Source organism: Triturus cristatus, chromosome 1_1 (assembly GCF_964204655.1).
Source record: "Triturus cristatus chromosome 1_1, aTriCri1.1, whole genome shotgun sequence".
NCBI classification, from domain to species: Eukaryota; Metazoa; Chordata; class Amphibia; order Caudata; family Salamandridae; genus Triturus; species Triturus cristatus.
Window position 1 is genome coordinate 928,328,586 of NC_140579.1, and position 25,989 is coordinate 928,354,574.

Genomic DNA, 25,989 nt, shown 5'->3' on the forward strand with positions numbered 1-25,989 from the left:
GCCAAAAAAGGGTCATTTTTCAGTGTGAAATTGTGGTGTGTCCACGTTGCATTTTGCACCATTTCAAGTCACGGGTACTTGGCATACCCACGCAAGTGAGGTACCATTTTTCTCTGATGACCTTTGGGAACGTGGGGTGAGTGGAAATTTGTGGATCCACGCAGATTCCAGAACTTTGCACCACAGAAATGTAAGGAAAATGTGTTTTTTTTGACAATTTTGGTTTGCAAGGGATTCTGGGTAACAGAACCTGGAGGAAGGCAGTCAAGTCACCCCATCCTGGATTCCCCTGCGTGTCTAGTTTTCAAAAATGTTTAGGGTTGCTATGTTTCCCTTGGTGCCAGCAGAGCTAGGGTTCAAAAACTACAGCTAGGCACTTTGCAAAAAGAGGGTCATTTTTCACTGTGAAATTGTGGTGTGTCCACATTGCATTTTGCGCCGTTTCATCTCACGGGCACTACTCCTACCTACGCAAGTGAGGTACCATTTTTCTCAGAAGACTTTGGGGAAAGCGGGGTGAGTGGACATTGGTGGATCCACGCAGATTCCAGAACTTTCCACCACAGAAATGTGAGGAAAATATGTTTTTTAAGACTATTTTTTTGGTTTGCACGGGATTCTGGGTAACAGTACATAGAGGAAGGCAGTCAAGACACCCTATCATGGATTCCCCTTGTTGTCTAGTTTTCAAAAATGTATAGGTTTGCTAGCTTTCCCTAGGTGCCAGCAGAGCTAGGGTTCAAAAACAACAGCTAGGCACTTTGCCAAAAAAGGGTCATTTTTCACTGTGAAATTGTGGTGTGTGCACGTTGCATTTTGAGCCGTTTCATGTCGCGGGCACGTGTCCTACCCATGCAAGTGAGGTATAATTTTTCTCGGAAGACTTTGGGGAATGCGGGGTGAGTAGAAATGTGTGGATCCACGCAGATTCCAGAACTTTCCACCACAGAAATGTGAGGAAAATGTTTTTTTTTTACAATTTTGGTTTGCAAGGGATTCTTGGTAACAGAACCTGGAGGGAGGCAGTCAAGTCACCCCATCCTGGATTCCCCTGGATGTCTAGTTTTCAAAAATGTATAGGTTTGCTAGGTTTCCCTAGTTGCCAGCAGAGCTAGGGTTCAAAAACTACAGCTAGGCACTTTGCCAAAAAAGGGTCATTTTTCAGTGTGAAATTGTGGTGTGTCCACGTTGCATTTTGCGCCATTTCATGTCACGGGTACTTGGCCTACCCACGCAAGTGAGGTACCATTTTTCTCTGATGACTTTTGGGAATGTTGGGTGAGTGGAAATTTGTGGATCCACGCAGATTTCAGAACTTTCCACCTCAGAAATGTGAGGAAAATTTATTTTTTTGGACAATTTTTTGGGTTTGCAAGGGAATCTGGGTGACAGAACCTGGAGGGAGGAAATCAACTCACCCCATCCCAGATTCCCCTGGGTGTTTAGTTTTCAAAAATGTATAGGTTTGCTAGGTTTCCCTAGGTGCCAGCAGAGCTAGGGTTGAAAAACTACAGCTAGGCACTTTGCCAAAAAAGGGTCATTTTTCACTGTGAAATTGTGGTGTGTCCACATTGCATTTTGTGCCGTTTCGTGTCGCGGGCACTGGAACTACCCACACAAGTGAGGTACCATTTTTCTCGGAAGACTTTGGGGAATGCGGGGTGAGTGAAAATTTGTGGATCCGCCCAGATTCCAGAACTTTCCATCACAGAAATGTGAGGAAAATTAATTTTTTTGTACAATTTTTTTGGTTTGCAAGGGAATCTGGGTGACAGAACCTGGAGGGAGGAAATCAACTCACCCCATCCTACATTCCCCTGGGTGTCTAGTTTTCAAAAATGTATAGGTTTGCTAGGTTTCCCTAGGTGCCAGAAGAACTAGGGTTCAAAAACGACAGCTAGGCACTTTGCCAAAAAAGGGTCATTTTTCACAGTGAAATTGTGGTGTGTCACATTGCATTTTGCGCCGTTTCGTGTCACGGGCACTAGGCCTACCCACGCAAGTGAGGTACCATTTTTCTCGGAAGACTTTGGGGAATGAGGGGTGAGTGGAATTTTGTGGATCCACCCAGATTCCAGAACTTTCCACCACAGAAATGTGAAGAAAATGTGGGTTTTTTTGACAATTTTGGTTTGCAAGGGATTCTGGGTAACAGAACCTGGAGGGAGGCTGTCAAGTCACCCCATCCTGGATTCCCCTGGATGTCTAGTTTTCAAAAATGTATAGGTTTGCTAGGTTTCCCTAGTTGCCAGCAGAGCTAGGGTTCAAAAACTACAGCTAGGCACTTTGCCAAAAAAGGGTCATTTTTCAGTGTGAAATTGTGGTGTGTCCATGTTGCATTTTGCACCATTTCATGTCACGGGTACTTGGCCTACCCACGCAAGTGAGGTACCATTTTTCTCTGATGACTTTTGGGAATGTGGGGTGAGTGGAAATTTGTGGATCCACGCAGATTCCAGAACTTTCCACCACAGAAATGTGAGGAAAATACTTTTTTTTTACAATTTTGGTTTGCAAGGGATTCTGGGTAACAGAACCTGGAGAGAGGCAGTCAAGTCACCCCATCCTGGATTCCCCTGGATGTCTAGTTTTCAAAAATGTATAGGTTTGTTAGGTTTCCCTAGTTGCCAGCAGAGCTAGGGTTCAAAAACTACAGCTAGGCACTTTGCCAAAAAAGGGTAATTTTTCAGTGTGAAATTGTGGTGTGTCCACGTTGCATTTTGCGCCATTTCATGTCACGGGTACTTGGCCTACCCATGCAAGTGAGGTACCATTTTTCTCTGATGACGTTTGGGAATGTTGGGTGAGTGGAAATTTGTGGATCCACGCAGATTTCAGAACTTTCCACCACAGAAATGTGAGGAAAATTTATTTTTTTTTACAATTTTTTGGGTTTGCAAGGGAATCTGGGTGACAGAACCTGGAGGGAGGAAATAAACTCACCCCATCCCAGATTCCCCTGGGTGTCTAGTTTTCAAAAATGTATAGGTTTGCTAGGTTTCCCTAGGTGCCAGCAGAGCTAGGGTTGAAAAACTACAGCTAGGCACTTTGCCAAAAAAGGGTCATTTTTCACTGTGAAATTGTGGTGTGTCCACATTGCATTTTGTGCCGTTTCGTGTCGCGGGCACTGGAACTACCCACGCAAGTGAGGTACCATTTTTCTCGGAAGACTTTGGGGAATGCGGGGTGAGTGGAAATTTGTGGATCCGCCCAGATTCCAGAACTTTCCACCACAGAAATATGAGGAAAATTAATTTTTTTGTACAATTTTTTTGGTTTGCAAGGGAATCTGGGTGACAGAACCTGGAGGGAGGAAATCAACTCACCCCATCCTACATTCCCCTGGGTGTCTAGTTTTCAAAAATGTATAGGTTTGCTAGGTTTCCCTAGGTGCCAGAAGAACTAGGGTTCAAAAACGACAGCTAGGCACTTTGCCAAAAAAGGGTCATTTTTCACAGTGAAATTGTGGTGTGTCACATTGCATTTTGCGCCGTTTCGTGTCACGGGCACTAGGCCTACCCACGCAAGTGAGGTACCATTTTTCTCGGAAGACTTTGGGGAATGAGGGGTGAGTGGAATTTTGTGGATCCACCCAGATTCCAGAACTTTCCACCACAGAAATGTGAAGAAAATGTGGGTTTTTTTGACAATTTTGGTTTGCAAGGGATTCTGGGTAACAGAACCTGGAGGGAGGCTGTCAAGTCACCCCATCCTGGATTCCCCAGGATGTCTAGTTTTCAAAAATGTATAGGTTTGCTAGGTTTCCCTAGTTGCCAGCAGAGCTAGGGTTCAAAAACTACAGCTAGGCACTTTGCCAAAAAAGGGTCATTTTTCAGTGTGAAATTGTGGTGTGTCCACGTTGCATTTTGCGCCATTTCATGTCACGGGTACTTGGCCTACCCACGCAAGTGAGGTACCATTTTTCTCTGATGACTTTTGGGAATGTGGGGTGAGTGGAAATTTGTGGATCCACGCAGATTCCAGAACTTTGCACCACAGAAATGTAAGGAAAATGTGTTTTTTTGACAATTTTATAGGTTTGCAAGGGACTCTGGGTAACAGAACCTGGAGGGAGGCAGTCAAGTCAACCCATCCTGGATTCCCCTGGATGTCTAGTTTTCAAAAATGTATAGGGTTGCTATGTTTCCCTGGGTGCCAGCAGAGCTAGGGTTCAAAAACTACAGCTAGGCACTTTGCAAAAAGAGAGTCATTTTTCACTGTGAAATTGTGGTGTGTCCACGTTGCATTTTGCGCCGTTTCATCTCGCGGGCAGTAGGCCTACCTACGCAAGTGAGGTACCATTTTTCTCAGAAGACTTTGGGGAACGCGGGGTGAGTGGACATTGGTGGATCAATGCAGATTCCAGAACTTTCCACCACAGTAATGTGAGGAAAATGTAGGTTTTTTGACTATTTTTTTGGTTTGCACGGGATTCTGGGCAACAGTACATGGAGGAAGGCAGTCAAGACACCCTATCATGGATTCCCCTGGTTGTCTAGTTTTCAAAAATGTATAGGTTTGCTAGCTTTCCCTAGTTGCCAGCAGAGCTAGGGTTCAAAAACTACAGCTAGGCACTTTGCCAAAAAAGGGTCATTTTTCAGTGTGAAATTGTGGTGTGTCCACGTTGAATTTTGCGCCATTTCATGTCACGGGTACTTGGCCTACACACGCAAGTGAGGTACCATTTTTCTCGGAAGACTTTGGGGAATGAGGGGTGAGTGGAATTTTGTGGATCCACCCAGATTCCAGAACTTTCCACCACAGAAATGTGAAGAAAATGTGGGTTTTTTTGACAATTTTGGTTTGCAAGGGATTCTGGGTAACAGAAACTGGAGGGAGGCTGTCAAGTCACCCCATCCTGGATTCCCCTGGATGTCTAGTTTTCAAAAATGTATAGGTTTGCTAGGTTTCCCTAGTTGCCAGCAGAGCTAGGGTTCAAAAACTACAGCTAGGCATTTTGCCAAAAAAGGGTCATTTTTCAGTGTGAAATTGTGGTGTGTCCATGTTGCATTTTGCACCATTTCATGTCACGGGTACTTGGCCTACCCACGCAAGTGAGGTACCATTTTTCTCTGATGACTTTTGGGAATGTGGGGTGAGTGGAAATTTGTGGATCCACGCAGATTCCAGAACTTTCCACCACAGAAATGTGAGGAAAATACTTTTTTTTTACAATTTTGGTTTGCAAGGGATTCTGGGTAACAGAACCTGGAGAGAGGCAGTCAAGTCACCCCATCCTGGATTCCCCTGGATGTCTAGTTTTCAAAAATGTATAGGTTTGTTAGGTTTCCCTAGTTGCCAGCAGAGCTAGGGTTCAAAAACTACAGCTAGGCACTTTGCCAAAAAAGGGTAATTTTTCAGTGTGAAATTGTGGTGTGTCCACGTTGCATTTTGCGCCATTTCATGTCACGGGTACTTGGCCTACCCATGCAAGTGAGGTACCATTTTTCTCTGATGACGTTTGGGAATGTTGGGTGAGTGGAAATTTGTGGATCCACGCAGATTTCAGAACTTTCCACCACAGAAATGTGAGGAAAATTTATTTTTTTTTACAATTTTTTGGGTTTGCAAGGGAATCTGGGTGACAGAACCTGGAGGGAGGAAATAAACTCACCCCATCCCAGATTCCCCTGGGTGTCTAGTTTTCAAAAATGTATAGGTTTGCTAGGTTTCCCTAGGTGCCAGCAGAGCTAGGGTTGAAAAACTACAGCTAGGCACTTTGCCAAAAAAGGGTCATTTTTCACTGTGAAATTGTGGTGTGTCCACATTGCATTTTGTGCCGTTTCGTGTCGCGGGCACTGGAACTACCCACGCAAGTGAGGTACCATTTTTCTCGGAAGACTTTGGGGAATGCGGGGTGAGTGGAAATTTGTGGATCCGCCCAGATTCCAGAACTTTCCACCACAGAAATATGAGGAAAATTAATTTTTTTGTACAATTTTTTTGGTTTGCAAGGGAATCTGGGTGACAGAACCTGGAGGGAGGAAATCAACTCACCCCATCCTACATTCCCCTGGGTGTCTAGTTTTCAAAAATGTATAGGTTTGCTAGGTTTCCCTAGGTGCCAGAAGAACTAGGGTTCAAAAACGACAGCTAGGCACTTTGCCAAAAAAGGGTCATTTTTCACAGTGAAATTGTGGTGTGTCACATTGCATTTTGCGCCGTTTCGTGTCACGGGCACTAGGCCTACCCACGCAAGTGAGGTACCATTTTTCTCGGAAGACTTTGGGGAATGAGGGGTGAGTGGAATTTTGTGGATCCACCCAGATTCCAGAACTTTCCACCACAGAAATGTGAAGAAAATGTGGGTTTTTTTGACAATTTTGGTTTGCAAGGGATTCTGGGTAACAGAACCTGGAGGGAGGCTGTCAAGTCACCCCATCCTGGATTCCCCAGGATGTCTAGTTTTCAAAAATGTATAGGTTTGCTAGGTTTCCCTAGTTGCCAGCAGAGCTAGGGTTCAAAAACTACAGCTAGGCACTTTGCAAAAAGAGAGTCATTTTTCACTGTGAAATTGTGGTGTGTCCACGTTGCATTTTGCGCCGTTTCATCTCGCGGGCAGTAGGCCTACCTACGCAAGTGAGGTACCATTTTTCTCAGAAGACTTTGGGGAAAGCGGGGTGAGTGGACATTGGTGGATCAATGCAGATTCCAGAACTTTCCACCACAGTAATGTGAGGAAAATGTAGGTTTTTTGACTATTTTTTTGGTTTGCACGGGATTCTGGGCAACAGTACATGGAGGAAGGCAGTCAAGACACCCTATCATGGATTCCCCTGGTTGTCTAGTTTTCAAAAATGTATAGGTTTGCTAGCTTTCCCTAGTTGCCAGCAGAGCTAGGGTTCAAAAACTACAGCTAGGCACTTTGCCAAAAAAGGGTCATTTTTCAGTGTGAAATTGTGGTGTGTCCACGTTGAATTTTGCGCCATTTCATGTCACGGGTACTTGGCCTACACACGCAAGTGAGGTACCATTTTTCTCTGATGACTTTTGGGAATGTGGGGTGAGTGGAAATTTGTGGATCCACGCAGATTTCTGAACTTTCCACCACAGAAATGTGAGGAAAAATTATTTTTTTGTACAATTTTTTGGGTTTGCAAGGGAATCTGGGTGACAGAACCTGGAGGGAGGAAATCAACTCACCCCATCCTAGATGCCCCTGGGTGTCTAGTTTTAAAAAATGTATAGGTTTGCTAGGTTTCCCTAGGTGCCAGCAGAGCTAGGGTTCAAAAACTACAGCTAGGCACTTTGCCAAAAAAGGGTCATTTTTCAGTGTGAAATTGTGGTGTGTCCATGTTGCATTTTGCGCCATTTCATGTCACGGGTACTTGGCCTACCCACGCAAGTGAGGTACCATTTTTCTCTGATGACTTTTGGGAATGTGGGGTGAGTGGAAATTTGTGGATCCACGCAGATTCCAGAACTTTCCACCACAGAAATGTGAGGAAAATACTTTTTTTTTACAATTTTGGTTTGCAAGGGATTCTGGGTAACAGAACCTGGAGAGAGGCAGTCAAGTCACCCCATCCTGGATTCCCCTGGATGTCTAGTTTTCAAAAATGTATAGGTTTGTTAGGTTTCCCTAGTTGCCAGCAGAGCTAGGGTTCAAAAACTACAGCTAGGCACTTTGCCAAAAAAGGGTAATTTTTCAGTGTGAAATTGTGGTGTGTCCACGTTGCATTTTGCGCCATTTCATGTCACGGGTACTTGGCCTACCCACGCAAGTGAGGTACCATTTTTCTCTGATGACTTTTGGGAATGTTGGGTGAGTGGAAATTTGTGGATCCACGCAGATTTCAGAACTTTCCACCACAGAAATGTGAGGAAAATTTATTTTTTTGTACAATTTTTTGGGTTTGCAAGGGAATCTGGGTGACAGAACCTGGAGGGAGGAAATCAACTCACCCCATCCCAGATTCCCCTGGGTGTCTAGTTTTCAAAAATGTATAGGTTTGCTAGGTTTCCCTAGGTGCCAGCAGAGCTAGGGTTGAAAAACTACAGCTAGGCACTTTGCCAAAAAAGGGTCATTTTTCACTGTGAAATTGTGGTGTGTCCACATTGCATTTTGTGCCGTTTCGTGTCGCGGGCACTGGAACTACCCACGCAAGTGAGGTACCATTTTTCTCGGAAGACTTTGGGGAATGCGGGGTGAGTGGAAATTTGTGGATCCGCCCAGATTCCAGAACTTTCCACCACAGAAATGTGAGGAAAATTAATTTTTTTGTACAATTTTTTTGGTTTGCAAGGGAATCTGGGTGACAGAACCTGGAGGGAGGAAATCAACTCACCCCATCCTACATTCCCCTGGGTGTCTAGTTTTCAAAAATGTATAGGTTTACTAGGTTTCCCTAGGTGCCAGAAGAACTAGGGTTCAAAAACGACAGCTAGGCACTTTGCCAAAAAAGGGTCATTTTTCACAGTGAAATTGTGGTGTGTCACATTGCATTTTGCGCCGTTTCGTGTCACGGGCACTAGGCCTACCCACTCAAGTGAGGTACCATTTTTCTCGGAAGACTTTGGGGAATGAGGGGTGAGGGGAATTTTGTGGATCCACCCAGATTCCAGAACTTTCCACCACAGAAATGTGAAGAAAATGTGGGTTTTTTTGACAATTTTGGTTTGCAAGGGATTCTGGGTAACAGAACCTGGAGGGAGGCTGTCAAGTCACCCCATCCTGGATTCCCCTGGATGTCTAGTTTTCAAAAATGTATAGGTTTGCTAGGTTTCCGTAGTTGCCAGCAGAGCTAGGGTTCAAAAACTACAGCTAGGCACTTTGCCAAAAAAGGGTCATTTTTCAGTGTGAAATTGTGGTGTGTCCATGTTGCATTTTGCGCCATTTCATGTCACGGGTACTTGGCCTACCCACGCAAGTGAGGTACCATTTTTCTCTGATGACTTTTGGGAATGTGGGGTGAGTGGAAATTTGTGGATCCACGCAGATTCCAGAACTTTGCACCACAGAAATGTAAGGAAAATGTGTTTTTTGACAATTTTATAGGTTTGCAAGGGACTCTGGGTAACAGAACCTGGAGGGAGGCAGTCAAGTCAACCCATCCTGGATTCCCCTGGATGTCTAGTTTTCAAAAATGTATAGGGTTGCTATGTTTCCCTGGGTGCCAGCAGAGCTAGGGTTCAAAAACTACAGCTAGGCACTTTGCAAAAAGAGAGTCATTTTTCACTGTGAAATTGTGGTGTGTCCACGTTGCATTTTGCGCCGTTTCATCTCGCGGGCAGTAGGCCTACCTACGCAAGTGAGGTACCATTTTTCTCAGAAGACTTTGGGGAAAGCGGGGTGAGTGGACATTGGTGGATCAATGCAGATTCCAGAACTTTCCACCACAGAAATGTGAGGAAAATGTGTTTTTTTTTACTATTGTTTTGGTTTGCACGGGATTCTGGGTAACAGTACATGGAGGAAGGCAGTCAAGACACCCTATCATGGATTCCCCTGGTTGTCTAGTTTTCAAAAATGTATAGGTTTGCTAGCTTTCCCTAGTTGCCAGCAGAGCTAGGGTTCAAAAACTACAGCTAGGCACTTTGCCAAAAAAGGGTCATTTTTCACTGTGAAATTGTGGTGTGTCCACATTGCATTTTGTGCCGTTTCATGTCGCGGGCACGTGTCCTACCCATGCAAGTGAGGTATAATTTTTCTCGGAAGACATTGGGGAATGCGGGGTGAGTGGAAATTTGTGGATCCACGCAGATTCCAGAACTTTCCACCACAGAAATGTGAGGAAAATACTTTTTTTTTACAATTTTGGTTTGCAAGGGATTCTGGGTAACAGAACCTGGAGAGAGGCAGTCAAGTCACCCCATCCTGTATTCCCCTGGATGTCTAGTTTTTAAAAATGTATAGGTTTGCTAGGTTTCCCTAGTTGCCAGCAGAGCTAGGGTTCAAAAACTACAGCTAGGCACTTTGCCAAAAAAGGGTAATTTTTCAGTGTGAAATTGTGGTGTGTCCACGTTGCATTTTGCGCCATTTAATGTCACGGGTACTTAGCCTACCCACGCAAGTGAGGTACCATTTTTCTCTGATGACTTTTGGGAATGTGGGGTGAGTGGAAATTTGTGGATCCACGCAGATTTCAGAACTTTCCACCACAGAAATGTGAGGAAAATTTATTTTTTTGTACAATTTTTTTGGTTTGCAAGGGAATCTGGGTGACAGAACCTGGAGGGAGGAAATCAACTCACCCCATCCTACATTCCCCTGGGTGTCTAGTTTTCAAAAATGTATAGGTTTGCTAGGTTTCCCTAGGTGCCAGAAGAACTAGGGTTCAAAAACGACAGCTAGGCACTTTGCCAAAAAAGGGTCATTTTTCACAGTGAAATTGTGGTGTGTCACATTGCATTTTGCGCCGTTTCGTGTCACGGGCACTAGGCCTACCCACGCAAGTGAGGTACCATTTTTCTCGGAAGACTTTGGGGAATGAGGGGTGAGTGGAATTTTGTGGATCCACCCAGATTCCAGAACTTTCCACCACAGAAATGTGAAGAAAATGTGGGTTTTTTTGACAATTTTGGTTTGCAAGGGATTCTGGGTAACAGAACCTGGAGGGAGGCTGTCAAGTCACCCCATCCTGGATTCCCCTGGATGTCTAGTTTTCAAAAATGTATAGGTTTGCTAGGTTTCCCTAGTTGCCAGCAGAGCTAGGGTTCAAAAACTACAGCTAGGCACTTTGCCAAAAAAGGGTCATTTTTCAGTGTGAAATTGTGGTGTGTCCATGTTGCATTTTGCACCATTTCATGTCACGGGTACTTGGCCTACCCACGCAAGTGAGGTACCATTTTTCTCTGATGACTTTTGGGAATGTGGGGTGAGTGGAAATTTGTGGATCCACGCAGATTCCAGAACTTTCCACCACAGAAATGTGAGGAAAATACTTTTTTTTTACAATTTTGGTTTGCAAGGGATTCTGGGTAACAGAACCTGGAGAGAGGCAGTCAAGTCACCCCATCCTGGATTCCCCTGGATGTCTAGTTTTCAAAAATGTATAGGTTTGTTAGGTTTCCCTAGTTGCCAGCAGAGCTAGGGTTCAAAAACTACAGCTAGGCACTTTGCCAAAAAAGGGTAATTTTTCAGTGTGAAATTGTGGTGTGTCCACGTTGCATTTTGCGCCATTTCATGTCACGGGTACTTGGCCTACCCATGCAAGTGAGGTACCATTTTTCTCTGATGACGTTTGGGAATGTTGGGTGAGTGGAAATTTGTGGATCCACGCAGATTTCAGAACTTTCCACCACAGAAATGTGAGGAAAATTTATTTTTTTTTACAATTTTTTGGGTTTGCAAGGGAATCTGGGTGACAGAACCTGGAGGGAGGAAATAAACTCACCCCATCCCAGATTCCCCTGGGTGTCTAGTTTTCAAAAATGTATAGGTTTGCTAGGTTTCCCTAGGTGCCAGCAGAGCTAGGGTTGAAAAACTACAGCTAGGCACTTTGCCAAAAAAGGGTCATTTTTCACTGTGAAATTGTGGTGTGTCACATTGCATTTTGCGCCGTTTCGTGTCACGGGCACTAGGCCTACCCACGCAAGTGAGGTACCATTTTTCTCGGAAGACTTTGGGGAATGAGGGGTGAGTGGAATTTTGTGGATCCACCCAGATTCCAGAACTTTCCACCACAGAAATGTGAAGAAAATGTGGTTTTTTTTGACAATTTTGGTTTGCAAGGGATTCTGGGTAACAGAACCTGGAGGGAGGCTGTCAAGTCACCCCATCCTGGATTCCCCAGGATGTCTAGTTTTCAAAAATGTATAGGTTTGCTAGGTTTCCCTAGTTGCCAGCAGAGCTAGGGTTCAAAAACTACAGCTAGGCACTTTGCCAAAAAAGGGTCATTTTTCAGTGTGAAATTGTGGTGTGTCCACGTTGCATTTTGCGCCATTTCATGTCACGGGTACTTGGCCTACCCACGCAAGTGAGGTACCATTTTTCTCTGATGACTTTTGGGAATGTGGGGTGAGTGGAAATTTGTGGATCCACGCAGATTCCAGAACTTTGCACCACAGAAATGTAAGGAAAATGTGTTTTTTTGACAATTTTATAGGTTTGCAAGGGACTCTGGGTAACAGAACCTGGAGGGAGGCAGTCAAGTCAACCCATCCTGGATTCCCCTGGATGTCTAGTTTTCAAAAATGTATAGGGTTGCTATGTTTCCCTGGGTGCCAGCAGAGCTAGGGTTCAAAAACTACAGCTAGGCACTTTGCAAAAAGAGAGTCATTTTTCACTGTGAAATTGTGGTGTGTCCACGTTGCATTTTGCGCCGTTTCATCTCGCGGGCAGTAGGCCTACCTACGCAAGTGAGGTACCATTTTTCTCAGAAGACTTTGGGGAAAGCGGGGTGAGTGGACATTGGTGGATCAATGCAGATTCCAGAACTTTCCACCACAGTAATGTGAGGAAAATGTAGGTTTTTTGACTATTTTTTTGGTTTGCACGGGATTCTGGGCAACAGTACATGGAGGAAGGCAGTCAAGACACCCTATCATGGATTCCCCTGGTTGTCTAGTTTTCAAAAATGTATAGGTTTGCTAGCTTTCCCTAGTTGCCAGCAGAGCTAGGGTTCAAAAACTACAGCTAGGCACTTTGCCAAAAAAGGGTCATTTTTCAGTGTGAAATTGTGGTGTGTCCACGTTGAATTTTGCGCCATTTCATGTCACGGGTACTTGGCCTACACACGCAAGTGAGGTACCATTTTTCTCTGATGACTTTTGGGAATGTGGGGTGAGTGGAAATTTGTGGATCCACGCAGATTTCAGAACTTTCCACCACAGAAATGTGAGGAAAAATTATTTTTTTGTACAATTATTTGGGTTTGCAAGGGAATCTGGGTGACAGAACCTGGAGGGAGGAAATCAACTCACCCCATCCTAGATGCCCCTGGGTGTCTAGTTTAAAAAAATGTATAGGTTTGCTAGGTTTCCCTAGGTGCCAGCAGAGCTAGGGTTCAAAAACTACAGCTAGGCACTTTGCCAAAAAAGGGTCATTTTTCAGTGTGAAATTGTGGTGTGTCCATGTTGCATTTTGCGCCATTTCATGTCACGGGTACTTGGCCTACCCACGCAAGTGAGGTACCATTTTTCTCTGATGACTTTTGGGAATGTTGGGTGAGTGGAAATTTGTGGATCCACGCAGATTTCAGAACTTTCCACCACAGAAATGTGAGGAAAATTTATTTTTTTGTACAATTTTTTGGGTTTGCAAGGGAATCTGGGTGACAGAACCTGGAGGGAGGAAATCAACTCACCCCATCCCAGATTCCCCTGGGTGTCTAGTTTTCAAAAATGTATAGGTTTGCTAGGTTTCCCTAGGTGCCAGCAGAGCTAGGGTTGAAAAACTACAGCTAGGCACTTTGCCAAAAAAGGGTCATTTTTCACTGTGAAATTGTGGTGTGTCCACATTGCATTTTGTGCCGTTTCGTGTCGCGGGCACTGGAACTACCCACGCAAGTGAGGTACCATTTTTCTCGGAAGACTTTGGGGAATGCGGGGTGAGTGGAAATTTGTGGATCCGCCCAGATTCCAGAACTTTCCACCACAGAAATGTGAGGAAAATTAATTTTTTTGTACAATTTTTTTGGTTTGCAAGGGAATCTGGGTGACAGAACCTGGAGGGAGGAAATCAACTCACCCCATCCTACATTCCCCTGGGTGTCTAGTTTTCAAAAATGTATAGGTTTGCTAGGTTTCCCTAGGTGCCAGAAGAACTAGGGTTCAAAAACGACAGCTAGGCACTTTGCCAAAAAAGGGTCATTTTTCACAGTGAAATTGTGGTGTGTCACATTGCATTTTGCGCCGTTTCGTGTCACGGGCACTAGGCCTACCCACTCAAGTGAGGTACCATTTTTCTCGGAAGACTTTGGGGAATGAGGGGTGAGGGGAATTTTGTGGATCCACCCAGATTCCAGAACTTTCCACCACAGAAATGTGAAGAAAATGTGGGTTTTTTTGACAATTTTGGTTTGCAAGGGATTCTGGGTAACAGAACCTGGAGGGAGGCTGTCAAGTCACCCCATCCTGGATTCCCCTGAATGTCTAGTTTTCAAAAATGTATAGGTTTGCTAGGTTTCCCTAGTTGCCAGCAGAGCTAGGGTTCAAAAACTACAGCTAGGCACTTTGCCAAAAAAGGGTCATTTTTCAGTGTGAAATTGTGGTGTGTCCATGTTGAATTTTGCGCCATTTCATGTCACGGGTACTTGGCCTACCCACGCAAGTGAGGTACCATTTTTCTCTGATGACTTTTGGGAATGTGGGGTGAGTGGAAATTTGTGGATCCACGCAGATTCCAGAACTTTGCACCACAGAAATGTAAGGAAAATGTGTTTTTTGACAATTTTATAGGTTTGCAAGGGACTCTGGGTAACAGAACCTGGAGGGAGGCAGTCAAGTCAACCCATCCTGGATTCCCCTGGATGTCTAGTTTTCAAAAATGTATAGGGTTGCTATGTTTCCCTGGGTGCCAGCAGAGCTAGGGTTCAAAAACTACAGCTAGGCACTTTGCAAAAAGAGAGTCATTTTTCACTGTGAAATTGTGGTGTGTCCACGTTGCATTTTGCGCCGTTTCATCTCGCGGGCAGTAGGCCTACCTACGCAAGTGAGGTACCATTTTTCTCAGAAGACTTTGGGGAAAGCGGGGTGAGTGGACATTGGTGGATCAATGCAGATTCCAGAACTTTCCACCACAGAAATGTGAGGAAAATGTGTTTTTTTTGACTATTGTTTTGGTTTGCACGGGATTCTGGGTAACAGTACATGGAGGAAGGCAGTCAAGACACCCTATCATGGATTCCCCTGGTTGTCTAGTTTTCAAAAATGTATAGGTTTGCTAGCTTTCCCTAGTTGCCAGCAGAGCTAGGGTTCAAAAACTACAGCTAGGCACTTTGCCAAAAAAGGGTCATTTTTCACTGTGAAATTGTGGTGTGTCCACATTGCATTTTGTGCCGTTTCATGTCGCGGGCACGTGTCCTACCCATGCAAGTGAGGTATAATTTTTCTCGGAAGACATTGGGGAATGCGGGGTGAGTGGAAATTTGTGGATCCACGCAGATTCCAGAACTTTCCACCACAGAAATGTGAGGAAAATACTTTTTTTTTACAATTTTGGTTTGCAAGGGATTCTGGGTAACAGAACCTGGAGAGAGGCAGTCAAGTCACCCCATCCTGTATTCCCCTGGATGTCTAGTTTTTAAAAATGTATAGGTTTGCTAGGTTTCCCTAGTTGCCAGCAGAGCTAGGGTTCAAAAACTACAGCTAGGCACTTTGCCAAAAAAGGGTAATTTTTCAGTGTGAAATTGTGGTGTGTCCACGTTGCATTTTGCGCCATTTAATGTCACGGGTACTTAGCCTACCCACGCAAGTGAGGTACCATTTTTCTCTGATGACTTTTGGGAATGTGGGGTGAGTGGAAATTTGTGGATCCACGCAGATTTCAGAACTTTCCACCACAGAAATGTGAGGAAAATTTATTTTTTTGTACAATTTTTTGGGTTTGCAAGGGAATCTGGGTGACAGAACCTGGAGGGAGGAAATCAACTCACCCCATCCTAGATTCCCCTGGGTGTCTAGTTTTCAAAAATGTATAGGTTTGCTAGGTTTCCCTAGGTGCCAGCAGAGCTAGGGTTGAAAAACTACAGCTAGGCACTTTGCCAAAAAAGGGTCATTTTTCACTGTGAAATTGTGGTGTGTCCACATTGCATTTTGCGCCGTTTCGTGACGCGGGCACTGGAACTACCCACGCAAGTGAGGTACCATTTTTCTCGGAAGACTTTGGGGAATGCGGGGTGAGTGGAAATTTGTGGATCCGCCCAGATTCCAGAACTTTCCACCACAGAAATGTGAAGAAAATGTGGGTTTTTTTTTACAATTTTGGTTTGCAAGGGATTCTGGGTAACAGAACCTGGAGGGAGGCAGTCAAGTTACCCCATCCTGGATTCCCCTGCATGTCTAGTTTTCAAAAATGTATAGGTTTGCTAGGTTTCCCTTGTTGCCAGCAGAGCTAGGGTTCAAAAACTACAGCTAGGCACTTTGCCAAAAAAGGGTCATTTTTCAGTGTGGAATTGTGGTGTGTCCACGTTGCATTTTGCGCCATTTCAAGTCACGGGTACTTGGCATACCCACGCAAGTGAGGTACCATTTTTCTCTGATGACTTTTGGGAACGTGGGGTGAGTGGAAATTTGTGGATCCACGCAGATTCCAGAACTTTGCACCACAGAAATGTAAGGAAAATGTGTTTTTTTTGACAATTTTGGTTTGCAAGGGATTCTGGGTAACAGAACCTGGAGGGAGGCAGTCAAGTCACCCCATCCTGGATTCCCCTGCGTGTCTAGTTTTCAAAAATGTTTAGGGTTGCTATGTTTCCCTTGGTGCCAGCAGAGCTAGGGTTCAAAAACTACAGCTAGGCACTTTGCAAAAAGAGGGTCATTTTTCACTGTGAAATTGTGGTGTGTCCACATTGCATTTTGCGCCGTTTCATCTCGCGGGCACTACTCCTACCTACGCAAGTGAGGTACCATTTTTCTCAGAAGACTTTGGGGAAAGCGGGGTGAGTGGACATTGGTGGATCCACGCAGATTCCAGAACTTTCCACCACAGAAATGTGAGGAAAATATGTTTTTTAAGACTATTTTTTTGGTTTGCACGGGATTCTGGGTAACAGTACATAGAGGAAGGCAGTCAAGACACCCTATCATGGATTCCCCTTGTTGTCTAGTTTTCAAAAATGTATAGGTTTGCTAGCTTTCCCTAGGTGCCAGCAGAGCTAGGGTTCAAAAACGACAGCTAGGCACTTTGCCAAAAAAGGGTCATTTTTCACTGTGAAATTGTGGTGTGTGCACGTTGCATTTTGAGCCGTTTCATGTCGCGGGCACGTGTCCTACCCATGCAAGTGAGGTATAATTTTTCTCGGAAGACTTTGGGGAACGCGGGGTGAGTAGAAATGTGTGGATCCATGCAGATTCCAGAACTTTCCACCACAGAAATGTGAGGAAAATGTTTTTTTTTTACAATTTTGGTTTGCAAGGGATTCTGGGTAACAGAACCTGGAGGGAGGCAGTCAAGTCACCCCATCCTGGATTCCCCTGGATGTCTAGTTTTCAAAAATGTATAGGTTTGCTAGGTTTCCCTAGTTGCCAGCAGAGCTAGGGTTCAAAAACTACAGCTAGGCACTTTGCCAAAAAAGGGTCATTTTTCAGTGTGAAATTGTGGTGTGTCCACGTTGCATTTTGCGCCATTTCATGTCACGGGTACTTGGCCTACCCACGCAAGTGAGGTACCATTTTTCTCTGATGACTTTTGGGAATGTGGGGTGAGTGGAAATTTGTGGATCCACGCAGATTTCAGAACTTTCCACCACAGAAATGTGAGGAAAATTTATTTTTTTGGACAATTTTTTGGGTTTGCAAGGGAATCTGGGTAACAGAACCTGGAGGGAGGAAATCAACTCACCCCATCCTGGATTTCCCTGGGTATCTAGTTTTCGAAAATATATAGGTTTGCTAGGTTTCCCTAGATGTCAGCAGAGCTAGGGTTAAAAAACTACAGCTAGGCACTTTGCCAAAAAAGGGTCATTTTTCAGTGTGAAATTGTGGTGTGTCCACGTTGCATTTTGCGCCATTTCATGTCACGGGTACTTGGCCTACCCACGCAAGTGAGGTATCATTTTTCTCTGATGACTTTCGGGAACGCGGGGTGAGTCGAAATTTGTGGATCCACGCAGATTCCAGAACTTTCCACCACAGAAATGTGAGGAAAATGTTTTTTTTTTACAATTTTGGTTTGCAAGGGATTCTGGGTAACAGAACCTGGAGAGAGGCAGTCAAGTCACCCCATCCTGGATTCCCCTGGATGTCTAGTTTTCAAAAATGTATAGGTTTGTTAGGTTTCCCTAGTTGCCAGCAGAGCTAGGGTTCAAAAACTACAGCTAGGCACTTTGCCAAAAAAGGGTAATTTTTCAGTGTGAAATTGTGGTGTGTCCACGTTGCATTTTGCGCCATTTCATGTCATGGGTACTTGGCCTACCCACGCAAGTGAGGTACCATTTTTCTCTGATGACTTTTGGGAATGTTGGGTGAGTGGAAATTTGTGGATCCACGCAGATTTCAGAACTTTCCACCACAGAAATGTGAGGAAAATGTATTTTTTTGTACAATTTTTTGGGTTTGCAAGGGAATCTGGGTGACAGAACCTGGAGGGAGGAAATCAACTCACCCCATCCCAGATTCCCCTGGGTGTCTAGTTTTCAAAAATGTATAGGTTTGCTAGGTTTCCCTAGGTGCCAGCAGAGCTAGGGTTGAAAAACTACAGCTAGGCACTTTGCCAAAAAAGGGTCATTTTTCACTGTGAAATTGTGGTGTGTCCACATTGCATTTTGTGCCGTTTCGTGTTCCGGGCACTGGAACTACCCACGCAAGTGAGGTACCATTTTTCTCGGAAGACTTTGGGGAATGCGGGGTGAGTGGAAATTTGTGGATCCGCCCAGATTCCAGAACTTTCCACCACAGAAATGTGAGGAAAATTAATTTTTTTGTACAATTTTTTTGGTTTGCAAGGGAATCTGGGTGACAGAACCTGGAGGGAGGAAATCAACTCACCCCATCCTACATTCCCCTGGGTGTCTAGTTTTCAAAAATGTATAGGTTTGCTAGGTTTCCCTAGGTGCCAGAAGAACTAGGGTTCAAAAACGACAGCTAGGCACTTTGCCAAAAAAGGGTCATTTTTCACAGTGAAATTGTGGTGTGTCACATTGCATTTTGTGCCGTTTCGTGTCACGGGCACTAGGCCTACCCACGCAAGTGAGGTACCATTTTTCTCGGAAGACTTTGGGGAATGAGGGGTGAGTGGAATTTTGTGGATCCACCCAGATTCCAGAACTTTCCACCACAGAAATGTGAAGAAAATGTGGGTTTTTTTGACAATTTTGGTTTGCAAGGGATTCTGGGTAACAGAACCTGGAGGGAGGCTGTCAAGTCACCCCATCCTGGATTCCCCTGGATGTCTAGTTTTCAAAAATGTATAGGTTTGCTAGGTTTCCCTAGTTGCCAGCAGAGCTAGGGTTCAAAAACTACAGCTAGGCACTTTGCCAAAAAAGGGTCATTTTTCAGTGTGAAATTGTGGTGTGTCCATGTTGCATTTTGCGCCATTTCATGTCACGGGTACTTGGCCTACCCACGCAAGTGAGGTACCATTTTTCTCTGATGACTTTTGGGAATGTGGGGTGAGTGGAAATTTGTGGATCCACGCAGATTCCAGAACTTTGCACCACAGAAATGTAAGGAAAATGTGTTTTTTGACAATTTTATAGGTTTGCAAGGGACTCTGGGTAACAGAACCTGGAGGGAGGCAGTCAAGTCAACCCATCCTGGATTCCCCTGGATGTCTAGTTTTCAAAAATGTATAGGGTTGCTATGTTTCCCTGGGTGCCAGCAGAGCCAGGGTTCAAAAACTACAGCTAGGCACTTTGCAAAAAGAGAGTCATTTTTCACTGTGAAATTGTGGTGTGTCCATGTTGCATTTTGCGCCGTTTCATCTCGCGGGCAGTAGGCCTACCTACGCAAGTGAGGTACCATTTTTCTCAGAAGACTTTGGGGAAAGCGGGGTGAGTGGACATTGGTGGATCAATGCAGATTCCAGAACTTTCCACCACAGAAATGTGAGGAAAATGTGTTTTTTTTAACTATTTTTTTGGTTTGCACGGGATTCTGGGTAACAGTACATGGAGGAAGGCAGTCAAGACACCCTATCATGGATTCCCCTGGTTGTCTAGTTTTCAAAAATGTATAGGTTTGCTAGCTTTCCCTAGTTGCCAGCAGAGCTAGGGTTCAAAAACTACAGCTAGGCACTTTGCCAAAAAAGGGTCATTTTTCAGTGTGAAATTGTGGTGTGTCCACGTTGAATTTTGCGCCACTTCATGTCACGGGTACTTGGCCTACACACGCAAGTGAGGTACCATTTTTCTCTGATGACTTTTGGGAATGTGGGGTGAGTGGAAATTTGTGGATCCACGCAGATTTCAGAACTTTCCACCACAGAAATGTGAGGAAAAATTATTTTTTTGTACAATTTTTTGGGTTTGCAAGGGAATCTGGGTGACAGAACCTGGAGGGAGGAAATCAACTCACCCCATCCTAGATTCCCCTGGGTGTCTAGTTTTCAAAAATGTATAGGTTTGCTAGGTTTCCCTAGGTGCCAGCAGAGCTAGGGTTGAAAAACTACAGCTAGGCACTTTGCCAAAAAAGGGTCATTTTTCACTGTGAAATTGTGGTGTGTCCACATTGCATTTTGCGCCGTTTCGTGTCGCGGGCACTGGAACTACCCACGCAAGTGAGGTACCATTTTTCTCGGAAGACTTTGGAGAATGTGGGGTGAGTGGAAATTTGTGGATCCGCCCAGATTCCAGAACTTTCCACCACAGAAATGTGAAGAAAATGTGGGTTTTTTTTTACAATTTTGGTTTGCAAGGGATTCTGGGTAACAGAACCTGGAGGGAGGCAGTCAAGTCACCCCATCCTGGATTCCCCTGCGTGTCTAGTTTTCAAAAATGTTTAGGGTTGCTATGTTTCCCTTGGTGCCAGCAGAGCTAGGGTTCAAAAACTACAGCTAGGCACTTTGCAAAAAGAGGGTCATTTTTCACTGTGAAATTGTGGTGTGTCCACATTGCATTTTGCGCCGTTTCATCTCGCGGGCACTACTCCTACCTACGCAAGTGAGGTACCATTTTTCTCAGAAGACTTTGGGGAAAGCGGGGTGAGTGGACATTGGTGGATCCACGCAGATTCCAGAACTTTCCACCACAGAAATGTGAGGAAAATATGTTTTTTAAGACTATTTTTTTGGTTTGCACGGGATTCTGGGTAACAGTACATAGAGGAAGGCAGTCAAGACACCCTATCATGGATTCCCCTTGTTGTCTAGTTTTCAAAAATGTATAGGTTTGCTAGCTTTCCCTAGGTGCCAGCAGAGCTAGGGTTCAAAAACGACAGCTAGGCACTTTGCCAAAAAAGGGTCATTTTTCACTGTGAAATTGTGGTGTGTGCACGTTGCATTTTGAGCCGTTTCATGTCGCGGGCACGTGTCCTACCCATGCAAGTGAGGTATAATTTTTCTCGGAAGACTTTGGGGAACGCGGGGTGAGTAGAAATGTGTGGATCCACGCAGATTCCAGAACTTTCCACCACAGAAATGTGAGGAAAATGTTATTTTTGGACAATTCTTTGGGTTTGCAAGGGAATCTGGGTGACAGAACCTGGAGGGAGGAAATCAACTCACCCCATCCCAGATTCCCCTGGGTGTCTAGTTTTCAAAAATGTATAGGTTTGCTAGGTTTCCCTAGGTGCCAGCAGAGCTAGGGTTGAAAAACTACAGCTAGGCACTTTGCCAAAAAAGGGTCATTTTTCACTGTGAAATTGTGGTGTGTCCACATTGCATTTTGTGCCGTTTCGTGTCGCGGGCACTGGAACTACCCCCACAAGTGAGGTACCATTTTTCTCGGAAGACTTTGGGGAATGCGGGGTGAGTGGAAATTTGTGGATCCGCCCAGATTCCAGAACTTTCCACCACAGAAATGTGAGGAAAATTAATTTTTTTGTACAATTTTTTTGGTTTGCAAGGGAATCTGGGTGACAGAACCTGGAGGGAGGAAATCAACTCACCCCATCCTACATTCCCCTGGGTGTCTAGTTTTCAAAAATGTATAGGTTTGCTAGGTTTCCCTAGGTGCCAGAAGAACTAGGGTTCAAAAACGACAGCTAGGCACTTTGCCAAAAAAGGGTCATTTTTCACAGTGAAATTGTGGTGTGTCACATTGCATTTTGCGCCGTTTCGTGTCACGGGCACTAGGCCTACCCACGCAAGTGAGGTACCATTTTTCTCGGAAGACTTTGGGGAATGAGGGGTGAGTGGAATTTTGTGGATCCACCCAGATTCCAGAACTTTCCACCACAGAAATGTGAAGAAAATGTGGGTTTTTTTGACAATTTTGGTTTGCAAGGGATTCTGGGTAACAGAACCTGGAGGGAGGCTGTCAAGTCACCCCATCCTGGATTCCCCTGGATGTCTAGTTTTCAAAAATGTATATGTTTGCTAGGTTTCCCTAGTTGCCAGCAGAGCTAGGGTTCAAAAACTACAGCTAGGCACTTTGCCAAAAAAGGGTCATTTTTCAGTGTGAAATTGTGGTGTGTCCATGTTGCATTTTGCGCCATTTCATGTCACGGGTACTTGGCCTACCCACGCAAGTGAGGTACCATTTTTCTCTGATGACTTTTGGGAATGTGGGGTGAGTGGAAATTTGTGGATCCACGCAGATTCCAGAACTTTCCACCACAGAAATGTGAGGAAAATACTTTTTTTTTACAATTTTGGTTTGCAAGGGATTCTGGGTAACAGAACCTGGAGAGAGGCAGTCAAGTCACCCCATCCTGGATTCCCCTGGATGTCTAGTTTTCAAAAATGTATAGGTTTGTTAGGTTTCCCTAGTTGCCAGCAGAGCTAGGGTTCAAAAACTACAGCTAGGCACTTTGCCAAAAAAGGGTAATTTTTCAGTGTGAAATTGTGGTGTGTCCACGTTGCATTTTGCGCCATTTCATGTCACGGGTACTTGGCCTACCCACGCAAATGAGGTACCATTTTTCTCTGATGACGTTTGGGAATGTTGGGTGAGTGGAAATTTGTGGATCCACGCAGATTTCAGAACTTTCCACCACAGAAATGTGAGGAAAATTTATTTTTTTTTACAATTTTTTGGGTTTGCAAGGGAATCTGGGTGACAGAACCTGGAGGGAGGAAATCAACTCACCCCATCCCAGATTCCCCTGGGTGTCTAGTTTTCAAAAATGTATAGGTTTGCTAGGTTTCCCTAGGTGCCAGCAGAGCTAGGGTTGAAAAACTACAGCTAGGCACTTTGCCAAAAAAGGGTCATTTTTCACTGTGAAATTGTGGTGTGTCCACATTGCATTTTGTGCCGTTTCGTGTCGCGGGCACTGGAACTACCCACGCAAGTGAGGTACCATTTTTCTCGGAAGACTTTGGGGAATGCGGGGTGAGTGGAAATTTGTGGATCCGCCCAGATTCCAGAACTTTCCACCACAGAAATATGAGGAAAATTAATTTTTTTGTACAATTTTTTTGGTTTGCAAGGGAATCTGGGTGAGAGAACCTGGAGGGAGGAAATCAACTCACCCCATCCTACATTCCCCTGGGTGTCTAGTTTTCAAAAATGTATAGGTTTGCTAGGTTTCCCTAGGTGCCAGAAGAACTAGGGTTCAAAAACGACAGCTAGGCACTTTGCCAAAAAAGGGTCATTTTTCACAGTGAAATTGTGGTGTGTCACATTGCATTTTGCGCCGTTTCGTGTCACGGGCACTAGGCCTACCCACGCAAGTGAGGTACCATTTTTCTCGGAAGACTTTGGGGAATGAGGGGTGAGTGGAATTTTGTGGATCCACCCAGATTCCAGAACTTTCCACCACAGAAATGTGAAGAAAATGTGGGTTTTTTTGACAATTTTGGTTTGCAAGGGATTCTGGGTAACAGAACCTGGAGGGAGGCTGTCAAGTCACCCCATCCTGGATTCCCCTGGATGTCTAGTTTTCAAAAATGTATAGGTTTGCTAGGTTTCCCTAGTGCCAGCAGAGCTAGGGTTCAAAAACTACAGCTAGGCACTTTGCCAAAAAAGGGTCATTTTTCAGTGTGAAATTGTGGTGTGTCCATGTTGCATTTTGCGCCATTTCATGTCACGGGTACTTGGCCTACCCACGCAAGTGAGGTACCATTTTTCTCTGATGACTTTTGGGAATGTGGGGTGAGTGGAAATTTGTGGATCCACGCAGATTCCAGAACTTTGCACCACAGAAATGTAAGGAAAATGTGTTTTTTGACAATTTTATAGGTTTGTAAGGGACTCTGGGTAACAGAACCTGGAGGGAGGCAGTCAAGTCAACCCATCCTGGATTCCCCTGGATGTCTAGTTTTCAAAAATGTATAGGGTTGCTATGTTTCCCTGGGTGCCAGCAGAGCTAGGGTTCAAAAACTACAGCTAGGCACTTTGCAAAAAGAGAGTCATTTTTCACTGTGAAATTGTGGTGTGTCCACGTTGCATTTTGCGCCGTTTCATCTCGCGGGCAGTAGGCCTACCTACGCAAGTGAGGTACCATTTTTCTCCTAAGACTTTGAGGAAAGCGGGGTGAGTGGACATTGGTGGATCAATGCAGATTCCAGAACTTTCCACCACAGAAATGTGAGGAAAATGTGTTTTTTTTGACTATTTTTTTGGTTTGCACGGGATTCTGGGTAACAGTACATGGAGGAAGGCAGTCAAGACACCCTATCATGGATTCCCCTGGTTGTCTAGTTTTCAAAAATGTATAGGTTTGCTAGCTTTCCCTAGTTGCCAGCAGAGCAAGGGTTCAAAAACTACAGCTAGGCACTTTGCCAAAAAAGGGTCATTTTTCAGTGTGAAATTGTGGTGTGTCCACGTTGAATTTTGCGACACTTCATGTCACGGGTACTTGGCCTACACACGCAAGTGAGGTACCATTTTTCTCTGATGACTTTTGGGAATGTGGGGTGAGTGGAAATTTGTGGATCCACGCAGATTTCAGAACTTTCCACCACAGAAATGTGAGGAAAAATTATTTTTTTGTACAATTTTTTGGGTTTGCAAGGGAATCTGGGTGACAGAACCTGGAGGGAGGAAATCAACTCACCCCATCCTAGATTCCCCTGGGTGTCTAGTTTTCAAAAATGTATAGGTTTGCTAGGTTTCCCTAGGTGCCAGCAGAGCTAGGGTTGAAAAACTACAGCTAGGCACTTTGCCAAAAAAGGGTCATTTTTCAGTGTGGAATTGTGGTGTGTCCACGTTGCATTTTGCACCATTTCAAGTCACGGGTACTTGGCATACCCACGCAAGTGAGGTACCATTTTTCTCTGATGACTTTTGGGAACGTGGGGTGAGTGGAAATTTGTGGATCCACGCAGATTCCAGAACTTTGCACCACAGAAATGTAAGGAAAATGTGTTTTTTTTGACAATTTTGGTTTGCAAGGGATTCTGGGTAACAGAACCTGGAGGGAGGCAGTCAAGTCACCCCATCCTGGATTCCCCTGCGTGTCTAGTTTTCAAAAATGTTTAGGGTTGCTATGTTTCCCTTGGTGCCAGCAGAGCTAGGGTTCAAAAACTACAGCTAGGCACTTTGCAAAAAGAGGGTCATTTTTCACTGTGAAATTGTGGTGTGTCCACATTGCATTTTGCGCCGTTTCATCTCGCGGGCACTACTCCTACCTACGCAAGTGAGGTACCATTTTTCTCAGAAGACTTTGGGGAAAGCGGGGTGAGTGGACATTGGTGGATCCACGCAGATTCCAGAACTTTCCACCACAGAAATGTGAGGAAAATATGTTTTTTAAGACTATTTTTTTGGTTTGCACGGGATTCTGGGTAACAGTACATAGAGGAAGGCAGTCAAGACACCCTATCATGGATTCCCCTTGTTGTCTAGTTTTCAAAAATGTATAGGTTTGCTAGCTTTCCCTAGGTGCCAGCAGAGCTAGGGTTCAAAAACGACAGCTAGGCACTTTGCCAAAAAAGGGTCATTTTTCACTGTGAAATTGTGGTGTGTGCACGTTGCATTTTGAGCCGTTTCATGTCGCGGGCACGTGTCCTACCCATGCAAGTGAGGTATAATTTTTCTCGGAAGACTTTGGGGAACGCGGGGTGAGTAGAAATGTGTGGATCCACGCAGATTCCAGAACTTTCCACCACAGAAATGTGAGGAAAATGTTTTTTTTGGACAATTGTTTGGGTTTGCAAGGGAATCTGGGTGACAGAACCTGGAGGGAGGAAATCAACTCACCCCATCCCAGATTCCCCTGGGTGTCTAGTTTTCAAAAATGTATAGGTTTGCTAGGTTTCCCTAGGTGCCAGCAGAGCTAGGGTTGAAAAACTACAGCTAGGCACTTTGCCAAAAAAGGGTCATTTTTCACTGTGAAATTGTGGTGTGT